This window comes from Schistocerca americana, chromosome X (assembly GCF_021461395.2).
Source record: "Schistocerca americana isolate TAMUIC-IGC-003095 chromosome X, iqSchAmer2.1, whole genome shotgun sequence".
NCBI lineage: Eukaryota > Metazoa > Arthropoda > Insecta > Orthoptera > Acrididae > Schistocerca > Schistocerca americana.
Genome location: NC_060130.1, coordinates 114,990,606 through 115,004,873, shown reverse-complemented (window position 1 = coordinate 115,004,873; position 14,268 = coordinate 114,990,606). Strand labels below are relative to the sequence as shown.

The 14,268-nt window shown below is 44.1% G+C and overlaps 1 protein-coding gene across 1 annotated transcript in view; it reads right to left on the bottom strand.

Moving 5' to 3' along the window:
• The window catches only part of LOC124555577 (linear gramicidin synthase subunit D-like), a 417,445-nt gene extending 406,235 nt beyond the window's left edge, over nucleotides 1–11,210 (bottom strand). The window contains exon 1 of the mRNA XM_047129541.1: nucleotides 11,088–11,210. The gene's annotated coding sequence lies outside the window, so the exon portion shown is untranslated. The remainder of the gene's footprint in view (nucleotides 1–11,087) is intronic.
• Between the last annotated feature and the right edge of the window lie 3,058 nt (nucleotides 11,211–14,268).

Here is a 14,268-nt window from a genome sequence, read left to right as displayed (position 1 = left end):
AGATGGACAGAGAGAGTGGAGAGGAGCACATGGACAGAGTAAGGGGGAGGTGGAGACGGACAGGTAGAGGGGAAAGGATCAGATGGACAGAGAGAGTGGAGAGGAGCACGTGGACAGAGCAAGGGGGAGGCGGAGATGGACAGGTAGAGGGGGAAGGAGCAGATGGACAGAGAAGGTGGAGAGGAGCACATGGGCAGAGTAAGGGGGAGGCGGAGACGGACAGGTAGAGGGGGAAGGAGCAGATGGACAGAGAGAGTGGAGAGGAGCACGTGGACAGAGTAATGGGGAGGCGGGGACGGACAGGTAGAAGGGGAAGGAGCAGATGGACAGAGAGAGTGGAGAGGAGCACATGGACAGAGTAAGGGGGAGGCGGAGTCGGACAGGTAGAGGGGGAAGGAGCAGATGGACAGAGAGAGAGTGGAGCGGTGCACGTGGGCAGAGTAAGGGGGAGGCGGAGACGGATAGGTAGAGGTGGAAGGAGCAGATGGACAGAGAGTGTGGAGAGGAGCACGTGGACAGAGTAAGGGGGAGGCGGAGATGGACAGGTAGAGGGGGAAGCTAGGAGATGGACAGAGAGAGTGGAGAGGAGCACGTGGACAGAGTAATGGGGAGGCGGGGATGGACAGGTAGAAGGGGAAGGAGCAGATGGACAGAGAGAGTGGAGAGGAGCACGTGGACAGAGTAAGGGGGAGGCGGAGTCGGACAGGTAGAGGGGGAAGGAGCAGATGGACAGAGAGAGAGTGGAGTGGTGCACGTGGGCAGAGTAAGGGGGAGGCGGAGACGGATAGGTAGAGGTGGAAGGAGCAGATGGACAGAGAGTGTGGAGAGGAGCACGTGGACAGAGTAAGGGGGAGGCGGAGATGGACAGGTAGAGGGGGAAGCTAGGAGATGGACAGAGAGAGTGGAGAGGAGCACGTGGAGAGAGTAAGGCGGAGGTGGAGATGGACAGGTAGAGGGGGAAGGAACAGATGGACAGAGAGAGTGGAGAGGAACACGTGGACAAAGTGAGGGGGAGGCGGAGATGGAAGGTAGAGGGGGAAGGAGCTGATGGACAGAGAGACTGGGGAGGAGCACATGGACAGAGTAAGGGTAGGCGGAGATGGACTGGTAGAGGGGGAAGGAGCAGATGGACAGAGAGAGCGGAGAGGAGCACATGGACAGAGTAAGAGGGAGGTGGAGACGGACAGGTAGAGGGGGAAGGAGCAGACGGACAGAGAGAGTGGAGAGGAGCACGGGGACAGAGTAAGGGGAGGTGGAGACGGACAGGTAGAGGGGGAAGGAGCAGATGGACAGAGAGAGTGGAGAGGAGCACGTGGACAGAGTAAGGGGGAGGTGGAGATGGACAGGTAGAGGGGGAAGGAGAAGACGTACTAATAGCAAATTGAAACTTCCTGGCAGATTAAAACTGTGTGCCAGACCAAGACTCGAACTCGGGACCTTTGCCTTTCGCTGGCAAGTGCTGTAGCAACTTAGCTACACAAGCACGACTCATGTCCCGTCCTCCTTAGAGCTTTACTTCTGCCAGTACCTCATCTCCTACCTTCAAAAAAAAAAAAAAAAAAAAAAAAAAAAAACTTATTCTAATAGCAGATTTGTTGGTTGGTTGATTTGGGAGAGGGGTTTTCCGTCCAGCAGACTTGAATAAATATATACCCGTGAAACAGTTTGTGCTCTGCTGCTGTAGCGATAAGACAGGTCGCTCGTGAAGCTATTCAGACTTTCGCAATGTATACGAAGTTCGAAAGAGGAAATATGACTTTCGAATATGGCGAATGACGCCAAACTGTTGGAGCAGCAGAGAGGTTTTGTTTTCTGAAAAGTATCCTCATAGTGTCAAACCTGACGATCCATCTTTGCACATATTATTAAAAAAATTCCAAGAAACTGGTATTGCGAAAAAAAAAAGAACTGATGAGAGATATGAAACCAACATGCTAGCAACCGCAACGCAACAGATGTTCCGACGGGGCTGTTTGAATGGCGAGTGCGATCAGTCTGACAATCTACCGGCACGGTAGCTCAGCGTGTTCGGTCAGAGGATTAGCTGCCCTCTGTAATAAAAAAAACTGAGTTAATCGATCAACAATGAACTTAAACGGATGTCTTACGACGTCCGCCCCGAGCAGATGCAACGAACGAAAGCGAACAAAATGAGATAAAAAAAAGGACAATAGTACATTCATACTCTCCATATTTCGCTCTATCAACAGACTTACGGCAATGACTTTAAGAATCGATTACTATGTTCCGAATGGTGCCCACGAATACTACAAAGTGAAGAGACGTTTCCACTCAAGATTTTGCTTACGGATGAAGTCTAGTTTACAAATCGTAGGCAATCAGCGTTCACAGTATGCACTACTGATAAACTGAAAATCCACGCTAGCTGATAAAAGTTGATAAAATTGAGAACTGTACAAGAATCAATCGCTAATAACCTGTTTATTGCAGATATAGCTAGATTTCAACCATTGTGTGGCTATTATTAGTGCTGTAAGACGTAAGTCAAATCGTCATTATCGCTTGCCCTACAAATAGCCCAACTAGACTAGCCATGTCAGTATTTCAGTCCACACTAATCTGATAACGAGTTGATCCGTCAACGTGTGGTGTGCTATTGTCAGGAATCGCATCATTGATCCCTATTTGATTGATAGTCTGCAAACAACCATAAATAAAGAATCAGACTTTTGTAGCGTAGCAGATGTTTAAAAATGAGTATTTTTAATGTCGGTAGTCAGAAGAAATTTTCTTACACATTCCGCTTTAAATAACTATTATTTTGCTGTTTAAAAGTAAAAGTTTTAAACTTTTTTCGTCGTAAATAATGATCATGTAAAATAGAAATCATTAAAACAGGACAAAACTGCTAATTTTCAATTTACTGTAACTACTGTTCAAATACTTTTTGCTTGGACACAAGCACATTAGTGCTCTGTGTTCGTATGCTTTGGATACGCCGAAATGTTTCTGCAGCTGTTGGTGACAACCACATTTCCTAAAATCTTTTTATCATTTAATCGCTAGTTGTAGGACACGATTAATATACGTTTTCAGATGCGTCCCCGCAAACAATCAATGAGGACGAGGTAATTCTGGTCAGTATTTTCCACTTCCTCGGCAAGGAAAAGATTTATTTGAGGAAATTCTGGTGGTCAGCTGACAATGTGGCAGGAACATAGTGGCCAGAAAAAAGCAAATATACTCCTTTATAACTATTGAAAAGATTATTTCCCACTAAAGATCGTAATGGTCTATAAAAAATAAAAATAAACAGGTGATTACTTAAAATAGGATGTGCAAGGAATAATTTCTTCCCACAAAAATTTTTAAAATTTAATTTTTATATATTAATAATCTCACAAAATTTATGTATCTTGTTTTAGTTATTGTACAAGTTATCAGCGGCAGGAACACTCTTTTAATGAAATCACAGAATTGGCGAAATATACAAAAAACGTTCAATTTCATGAGCTATAGTAAAACGCCAAATTTTTGGCAATGTTCTCATTTGATATTCTGCTCATTGTTTCCTGCAGCTTTCAGAAGGTTGTAAGAGTTAAGTTTGCCACTCAGTTCGACCTTTGTGGGTTTGCGGAAAACGCTTTGCCAGCAAAAGGAAGGGTGTACTGTTTTCTACAGAAAACGTCTATGTCCATGTGGACATGGAGGTCGTTAGAGGCGGTTCGCAAAGTTCGTGAAGGCCACCTTTCCATCAGTACCCACAGGTCTCACTCGTAGCACAAACCTTCAAACAAGGAATGATTCATTTGTAATATATTATAAGATATTAAAAGGAAAGCAGATCTTTAGAGGATTTGTAGTATCTCCGTCCTTCCGCATAATTTCGTAGTTCACGTAATTATCACTTTTTTTTTAGATTACGTTTCCACTATTGATAAGAGAAACATGTTTGGGCCAGTGCCTCTGCTACACATTCCACATTCAGATGTCGCGGTAAAGAAGGAGAAAGTGATAAATGCAGACTGAAGGACACTGTTGTTTCTGATGCTGAAAAACTTAGGCGTAAACCACAGTCAGTCTGGCTCATGCATACACTCTATTTTGTGACCAGAACAACATTACGTATTAGCAACTGTACCATGAAAATCAATATACGAGAACTAAGACATGTTCCGCATATAACTTGTTGGACCTGCAGAGTTATTTTATGTATTTTAAATAACTTCCTCTTAAATTTAACCGAGTTCTCACTTCGAGATGAGCCGAAAAAATTAATTAACCTCAATATCTTATAGAGAAATATTTATTTTCATTTATTTAACTTCTTCACATTAAGGCCTTCGAGCACTCTCTTACATCGGACAAGGCTTTCACACATACAACACCTTTTTACATCATTGTTATCTAAGAAATAACAATAATTTTAATGTGACAAATAGTAATAAAATGATCTGAGTGTCTGTAGAGACAATATGAAAACATAGTACTGATTAAGAGTTAATATAGTTAATACTGGCAGTATTCCTGCTATTGCTGCTTCCAATAATAATGATATTATTATTATTAATAATATTAGTGACAGATAAATAATTATAGGGGTACAAAATAGTGATTGTGGCAGATATAAAAAGTATTTATAGGTGCACAAAATAGGTATTTTCTGATATAGAGAGTTCTGGGAAGGGATATTTAAGAAGACTGCACCAGCTAAGAACGTCTGGAAATAGGGAAGATCTGGTAGGAAAGAAGATATGGAGGGGCAATGAATACTTAGAGGAAGAATGGTAGTCATTACTGTTGCTTCGGTAGATATGTCATTAACTGTCTTTTGAAACTGAAGATGGATGAAACTTCGAGAAAGTGGCTGAGCGGTGAAGGGGACAGAAAGGATTTTGATGTGATGGGAACGGGTGGCTTTGACATATTGTTCAGAGTCAGACAGAGAGTTAGTTAGTTTTATGTTCCATGGATATTTTTCGCGAGTTGACCTAAATGAAGTGAAACGAGTCATTTTACAATCACATCCCAAATTAATGTGTAAATACGGTTACAAGCTGAACATTTGTAACCTTCTTTTTTATTATACATATGTAAGTTAGTAATTCCTATCTACCATCCTTTACACACCACTACAACAGAAATATTTCTACGGAATTGAAGGAGTTGTCAAGGAGAAACTTTTTCAGTTTGTTTTCAAATTTTACTTTGCTGTCTGTCACACATTTTATATCATTGGGTAAATGATCAAATTTTTGTTGCAACATTGTGCACCGCTTTTTGTGCCAAAGACAACCTTATGTGGAGTAATAAAGGTCATTTTTCCTTGTGGTATTGTAATTATCTATATCATTGTTCCTTTCCAAATGTAGTGGATTATTTACAACAAACTCCATGAGGGGAAAAATTATACTATGAAGCAGTAGTCAGAATGCACAACTCATTAGACAGATGGGTACTAGATAATCGTGCATAAGCACCACATATTATTGTTACAGCACGCTTTTGAGCAACGAAGACTTTCTTTCTTCAGCCAAAAGCGTTAAGGTCGATGAGAGATATAAGGGACAGTGTACGTCGATAAGACAACGAAGGGGAGAGAGCGTATGGAAACAACGGCACTTGTCTGCCCACAGCCAGGACTGCTGTGCCTGTGATGGTCAAATATGATCGAAGAGTCGAACGTCACAGATACAGTATATAGAACACAGGCGTTCATACGGAGTTAGAGGAGCCGCGAGCCTTCCCGCGAAACTCCTTAGCACGTCAGCTTCGCTGTGATTAATAACTGGAAGTACACTGAGGTGACGTAAGTCACGGGATAGCGATATCCACACACTCAGATGACGGTACTGTCGCGTGGACAAGATATAAAAAGGCAGTGCATTGGCAGATCTGTCATTTGAACTCCAGCGATTCATGTGTAAAGGTTTCCGGCGTGGTTATGGCCGCACGACGGGAATTAACAGACTGTGAACGCGTAATAGTAGTTGGAGCTGGATGCACGGAAATTCCATTACGGAAGTCGTTAGGGAATCCAGTGCTCATCGATCCACGGTGTCAAGAGTGTGCCTAGAATTCCAAGTTCCAGGCATTACCTCTGACCACGGACACCGTAGTTGCCAGTCTTCACCTAACGACAGGGAGCACAAGCGTTTGCGTAAAGTTGTCAGTGCTGACATACAAGCAACACTGCACGAAATAATCACAGATATCAGTGTGGAACGTACGACGAACGTATGCGTTAGGAAAGTGCAGCGAAATTTGGTGTTAATGGGCGATGGCTGCAGAGGACCGACGCAAGTGCCTTTGCTAACAGCACAACAACGCCTGCAACGTCTCTTTTGGGCTCGAGACAATGTCGGTTGAACCCTGGTCGACTGGAAAACCGTAGCCTGATCAGATGAGTCCCGATTTCTGCTGGTAAGAGCTGGCGGTAGGGTTCGAGTGTGACGCAGACCTCACGAATCCGTGGATCCAAGTTGTCAACAAGGCACTTCTCAAGCTGGTGGTGGCTCCATAATGGTGTGGGCTGTGTTGATGTGGAATGGACTGCGTCCTCTGGGCCAACTGGACCGATCGCTGACTGCAAATGGTTACGTTCGGCTACTTGCAGACCATTTGCAGCCAACAACGATGGAGTTTTTGTGGATGACAAAGCGCCATGTAACCGGGCCATAATTGTTCGCGATTAGTTTGAAGAACATTTTGGATGATTCGAGCGAATGATTTGGCCATCCAGATCGCCTGACTTGAATCCCATCGAAAATTTATGGGACATATGGATAGATTAGTTCGTGCACAAAATCGTGCACCGGCAACACTTTCGCTATTATGGGCGGCTATAGAGACAGAATGGCCCATTATTTCTGCAGGGGACTTCCAGCTACGTTTTGAATCCATGCCACGTGGAGTTGCTGCTGTACGCCGGGTAAAAGAGGTCCGACACATTATTAGGAGGTATCCCATGACTTTTGTCACCTCAGTGTACAAGTGTTTGTATAAGTTCTTTTAGGTACGCATGTACATACACTGACGAAAAAAAATCGCAGTATCAGAAAATGATTAGTGTAGAGTAACGAAATTTCTGGAGTACAGCCGGCCAGCGTGGCCGTGCAGTTCTAGGCGCTACAGTCTGGAAACGAGCTACCGCTACGGTCACGGGTTCGAATCCTGCCTCGGGCATGGATGTGTGTGATGTCCTTAGGTTAGTTAGGTTTAATTAGTTCTAAGTTCTAGGCGACTGATGACCTCAGAAGTTAAGTCGCATAGCGCTCAGAGCCATTTGAACCATTTTTCTGGAATACATGTGTCTAGCTAACATATTTAAGTGATTGACATTACAGTACCACAGGTTAGTGTAAGCATGTAATAAGCCTTTGCAAATGTGAAATGCTGGTACGACAATAACCGGTGTAACTGCGAGAATGTTGAATGCAAGCATGCAAACATGCATGCATTGTGTTGCACAGGTGCCGCATGTCAGTTTGTAGGATGGAGTCCCATGCCTGTTGGTCGGTCAGTACAGGAACGATTAATGCTGTTTCTGAATGGTGCAGGAGTTGTCGTCCGATGATGTCCCATATGTGCTCGATTGGAGACATATCTGGTGTTAGAGCAGACCAAGGCAACTTGTCGACATTCTGTAGAGCATGTTGAGTTATCCTGTTGGAAAACATACCCTAGAAACTGATCATGGGCCGCGCGGGGTAGCTGCGCCGTCTGAGGCGCCTTGCCAAGGTTCACGCTGCACCTCCCGTCCTCCCGTCGCAGGTTCGAGTCCTCCCTTGGGCATGGGCGTGTGTGTTATCCTTAGTGTAAGTTAGTTTAAGTTAGATTAAGTAGTGCGTAAGCCTAGGGACCGATGACCTCAGCAGTTTGGTCCCAAAGGAACGTACCACAAATTTACAACATTTCGAAACTGATCATGAATGGCAACACAACAGGTCGAGTCAACAGATTGACGTATAGTTTTGCAGTCAGAGTGTGTGGGAAAACCACGCGAGTGCTCCTGCTGTCGTACGATAACTCCAGGTGTAGTTCCAGTGTGTCAGTACGTAGACAGGCTGGTTGTAGGTCCTCAGCAGACCGCCCCCTAATCAACACACGGTTATCACTGGCACCGAGGCAGAACCAGCTTTCATCAGAAACCACAACAGACCTTCACCCTGCCCTCCAGTGACCTCTCGCTTGACCCCAAAAATGTTCAAATTTTGTGTGAAATCTTATGGGACTTAACTGCTAAGGTCATCAGTCCCTAAGCTCACACACTACTTAATCTAAATTATCCTAAGGACAAACACACACACCCATGCCCGAGGGAGGACTCGAACCTCCGCCGGTACCGGTCGCACAGTCCATGACCGCAGCGCCCTAGACCGCTCGGCTAATCCCGCGCGGCCGCTTGACCCCGCTGAAGTCGCAGATGGCGTTGGTTTAGGGTCAGAGGAGTGCGTGCTACAGGGCGTCTAGCTCGGAGCTGTCCTTGAAATAACCGATTTATAACATTTCTTAGTGTCACTGTGGTGCCAACCGCTGCTGCAGGTGCAGTACGACGCGCCAGAGCCACAAGCCGAACACGATGGTCTTCCCTCTCGGAAGTGCCACTTGGCCGTCCGGAGTCCGGTTCTCTTGCGACCGTACATTCTCCTGAACACCGCTGTCAGCAATCATGTACAGTGGCTACATTCCTGCCAAGTGTTTCTGCAATATTGCAGAAGGAACATCTAGCTTCTCTTATCCCTACTACACAACCGCGTTCAAAGTCAGTGAGGTGGTGATAGTGGCGTATGTGTGCCCTGAAAGGCATTCTTGACTTAACATCAACTCACTACGTCCAATCTCGAAGGTAACTAACGGTCACGACTGTTGCAGCGTGTATTTAAAGCGAACCTAGCTACTAGCGCCACTCTTATGCGACTGCCACGAAATCTGAATAGACATCAAATTTCAGATGTAGAAACACGCCCACCAACTTCCGTTTATGTCGCAAACTCCTCCTTGGTGCAGCGATTTTTTTCCACCGGTGTACATATTCCGCAAACCAGTGTACAGCGATGACGGAGGGTATTCGTATTTTATATCCTATACCATCTGTATATTGAGCGATGGAGAAAAGACTCGTCTACATGCCTCTGTACGTGTCCCAGGGTCTCTTATCTTATTGTCGTGATTCGAAAGCTACAGACACGATGATGGAAACATGATGATGGAAACATAAGGGTGGTACTCTTCTTTGATTACAGGCTCTATAAACGTACCCGACAGATTTTCGTGAGAACTACGATGTGTTTCTTCCGAGCGGTCCCATTTAGCACCCCTGACCATTACCTTTGAATTTCGTAGTGGGCTACACCCACTTATTATAATCCGGCAGCGAATCCCAGAGCCGGCCGCTGTGGCCGAGTGGTTCTAGGCACTTCAGTCTGGAACTGCGTGACCGCTACGGTCGCAGGTTCGAATCCTGCCTCGGGCATGGATGTATGTGATGTCCTTAGGTTAGTTAGGTTTAAGTAGTTCTAAGTTCTATGGGACTGATGACCTCTGATGTTAAGTCCCATAATGCTTAGAGCCATTTGAACCACTGAAGGAATAGGCCGTAGCACTGTCATCCCTACATTCGTTGCAGCTGATGTAGCTACATCCCCAAAGTAATGGCCCAACGTGTAACCGACAAGCAACGTCATATGAACACATGTCCTGACCTTAACAGTTTCCGAGTAAACTAACGTAAACGTTGGGGAACAGAGCAAATGCAAGTTATAGTAAACGAAACATTGTGATCTAATTTTCTGTTTAACAGCGTGCATTTCCTCACAAAAGATTTCCAAAAACCCCACCGTCAACTGCAGTGATTTTTCCAGCTTTCGTAGATAGCTGCTGTGTTGTTTATCTGACAGTGAGCTCATTCGCACGGCCCTTCAATTGAGCACGTGCATGTAAAACTCGAACCCCACCATGCGCAAGTATGGTGTGCCCTGAAATGGTCAGTAAAGACATCACTGCGTAAACGTGATGTCGCTTTCGTTGTACTCACAAGTGAGCACTGGTGAAGAGGAACATGCGACAGACGTACGTGAATTTCAAACAGCTGTATGTCGGACGTTTTTTCTTCAGAATCACGATTACTGTCACCCCTCAAAGCACGTACCTTTCCTTCTGACTTACCCTATGTAAATAAAGGAGTGTCAACAGTTACTGCCGGCCGAAGTGGCCGTGCGGTTAAAGGCGCTGCAGTCTGGAACCGCAAGACCGCTACGGTCGCAGGTTCGAATCCTGCCTCGGGCATGGATGTTTGTGATGTCCTTAGGTTAGTTAGGTTTAACTAGTTCTAAGTTCTAGGGGACTAATGACCTCAGCAGTTGAGTCCCATAGTGCTCAGAGCCATTTGAACCATCAACAGTTACTTCCCTTCTTCTGTTCCCCCTCCTCGCCGCAACCATCATCACAGCCACCCGCCTACAACAGATGCAAATGCATGTACGCAACGTAAACGTGCACGCATCCTCAAACAGCGCGAGTTTGACTTCCCGCCAGCAAGATGGTGTAGACAATGCGCAAACTCACGTGTCCGCGCGCGCACACACACACACACACACACACACACACACACACACCCACCCAGACAGAGAGAGAGAGAGAGAGAGAGAGAGAGAGAGAGAGAGAGAGAGGGGTGGCGAGACGCGGGGGGGGGGGGGGGGGGGGAATGTGCAGTGACGTAGTCAGTTAGACGAAGAAACTATTACATCAAGAAAAATTCTCTTTTAGTCCTCATCAATGATTCGTTCCTACGTGGGAACAGAAGCGCGTCCCAGCCAGCTATTACAACGTTAATGACAGCAGCGCTACGGGCGGGGTTCTCTGCAAGCAACTGCGAGGGTACAATCAATAAGGACTCCAACATGGCGCCACCGCGTGCGTTCGCACAGACTATTTCTTCCTTCGTTTGAAGTACAGTAGAATGTTCGCCTCGAACTGAACGCGCTAGAGGCAGCAACCGAAGTCGCTACCCCGTCTGCCACAAATGTTCTGAGTGCGCAGCCAGTGCGTATCGAGCTAATTTCTACTCGCGCGCCCCAGCGCTGTGCATATCTCGAGCAGACTGACAGAGAGAATAGCCACCTTACCGCGATGCGAGGGTGAGCAGCTCCTTCGCACAGACACGGCCGGAGACTGAGGGACGCTGTGGGCCACCCGGTCTGCGCGCGAGTTCGCTGTTGACAACACGTGCCGCAGCGTCGACTACGGAGCGCCGCTGCGCGGAAGAATCGACACTGCAGTCTGATCGATTAGCCTGTCATCACAAATATCCCGTGGCAAGTGTCGGCCATGGCGGACCCCACTCCTAACCGCAAAACAAAACAGGTACTACTTTTCGTTAAGTGTATACTATCTATTTGAGGCATGTTTTACGTGAGCTCAGAATAATGTCTATGACACATGTGTTCCACAAGGGATACGTATTTTCTTATCTTTCACTCATGTCTTTATTCTTAATTTTTTTCAGCTATGCACGCGCTGAATTGCTTCCTGTATTTAATTTGTTCAATACTGATTACAGTAACAATAATCTTTCTGAGACGCGGTCGCTGTCAGCGTGGTGTGGAATCCGGCTGACACGTCCCGCAGAAAGTGAGTAGTCTGTTGTGTCAATTATTCTGCATGTTCTGCGATTTTAAGATTTCATTCTGTTACAGATCAACAATAGTAATTTTGTACTATACATTGTAATATGCGAGATCACGAACGTTCTACAATAATGTATTATTTTAAATTTTTTTCTTCTGTAACGTGCCTATACTCACGACCGTATTCAGACGCAACGTAGGGACACCCTCCACGAACATTTAACGTAAAAAAGATATCTTTTAATACTGCGCTGTGGAGAGGTGGACGTAATTTCTTTTTATGGACTTTTTCGGCTGAGGGCTTTTCTTATGAGTGGACAGCTGATAATTCAGTTAACATTCACCTCTTAAACTTTGCTCTGTCTCGATTCAAATTCAGACTGACTCCCAGTCAAAAGCGTGTCATTTCAGTTGGCAAAACAGCAAAACCTTTTAAAAGAATGTTTGAATTTTTGCAATTTGACATTTTGCGAAAAGCCTATTTCTTGTTTATGCCATTTCATCCAATACAGGAACCATGAAACGTCTGAAGTGTTTTCATAATTTCGAGATCGCTTTAAGAGTGTACCTGTCACTTATTATTACAAGCAGCTATGAAAAAGGGTTGTTTTAAAATTGAAAAAATTGAACCTCGATTTTAGAAGACATGTTTCACATATTATTTTGGTTCGATACTGAATGTGTTTTAAGACAGCTAAGTTATGGAGATAATGTAGGTAGCTTCATTAGTGCGAAGCATAGGGGCAATGCAATTAACCAATAAGTTTATTTAAAACATTGATTTTATGGCTGATTATTTTGGAATGTGTAGTATGAGCTTTAAATGTAGGCATAATATGCTTGGTTGATACATTCCTTTTGTTATCTTGCATTTGCTGAGAAACATATCTGCTTAAAGTTGAGGTATCTTGTTTTTAGAATTGAAATACTGATTTTTGTATTCTCAACTCAGTTTCTTGTTCTTTTTAAAGGAATATAATTTTCCTCCACGATCTTAATAAATCGTATTGATTACCCTAACGATTTTAGCTCATTTGGGTTTATTAATCTTATCAGTTCATTAAATTATGAACTGTATAATAAAACTGACCTTGCAGTGGGATGTTCTGTGTTCTCTTCTGACTACTGTATCAGCAAAGCTTGCACATTTCTCATATTTAAAGGGTGTAATTATATTTTTCACTATTCAGTCGCCTGGATTAGTTTGCTTCATATGAACAGCAGCAATGGAAATTAAGGTATTAAACTACGTCATGGCTGGTGATGAATTACATAGTTAACCAATTGCTGGACAGCGTGGTTAATGTTTCTACACTGTCTTCTACATTGTCACAATATGTTCACGGCTAGTTTTAGAAAATATTGTCACTGTCTGACAGAACTGGGCTTATGAAAGAGGTAGTTACTGCAATCAATAATCAGCTATACGTAATTCTCATTAAGCGAGTCTCTGATATACTACGCAGTAATACGTTAAAAACGGGTCACCACTGCCATGAACATGCGAATTCTTTGTGTACGGATACTTGTTTGTACCAAACTAAATTGATTATTCTGTTGTATTCAACAGTTACGATGGGCGCTGACTCTGGTACAAGCTTTGGCCGAAGTAGAGACTTTTCAAAAATGTTTGCGAGGAAAAAAGACTGCTCTTATCTTAGCGACTTAGTTCGACATTAAAGGGTTATTTGTCATTGTGCCTCGAGTTTATAGTACAGTATATACAAAGCGACATCGACTTCTAGTTCAGAATATAGTACTTTACAGAAAGCAACTTTCATTACTTCGTTTTGACAACGAATGTAGCTGTTAGAGATACTAATTTGCGCAGATCGTGCACCTGTAATAAAACATCCGCTTCTGTGTATTTATCTTCTAACAAAATATCTAATGGACTTCTGTGCCATTCTATACATGTGTAGTGTTTCTACAAGTAATAATTATTCGTTTTGGGATTTCATTTTACGACCTCAACAACTCTCCCTCTTCACACACACACACACACACACACACACACACACACACACAGAGAGAGAGAGAGATTTACGGCGTGATAGTAAAGGAGAGGGGAGGGGAGTACGACAAGAAATATGAGTGTAATATAAAGAAATAAGGCAAAGATCTGGATAGATCACAAGACCACACGGACAGTTACTGATTTCTTCGTTGGTTATCATCTATTACATACCTTTCTACAAGTTGTGAACATTTTCAAAACAATGTGTCAAACAGTTCCATATATTTTTAGAGCCATAGGCTTTCCATATTGTAACATTATTAAGGTTTCAGTGTTTCTAAGAGCATATGGAGTACCTCCACTGATTCATACTGAATGACTCCAGTTGCCTCCGGCTAAAAGTCTTGTGTATGGCTGCAGCCACTATTGGCATTCGGAATAAAAATCGTTCTCTAATGTTAAACAAACGTCGTTGTGGCAGACAGCAGTTCAGTGCACCGTCTTGGCCTAACTTTAGGGGAACGAATAGAGTCTTCCTCAAGAAGTGAGATAACAGACAACAACGACATAGAGGCGCAGAAGACGACGAGGACCGTTCCATTAAAGGTAAAAAATGGTGTCCACACGACATGCACTCATCTAAAATATTTCCCTTAAAAAGTTACTCATCCTCGTGTAATACCGCCTCTAGTACTCATAATCGTCTTAATTTGGCGAGAAAGA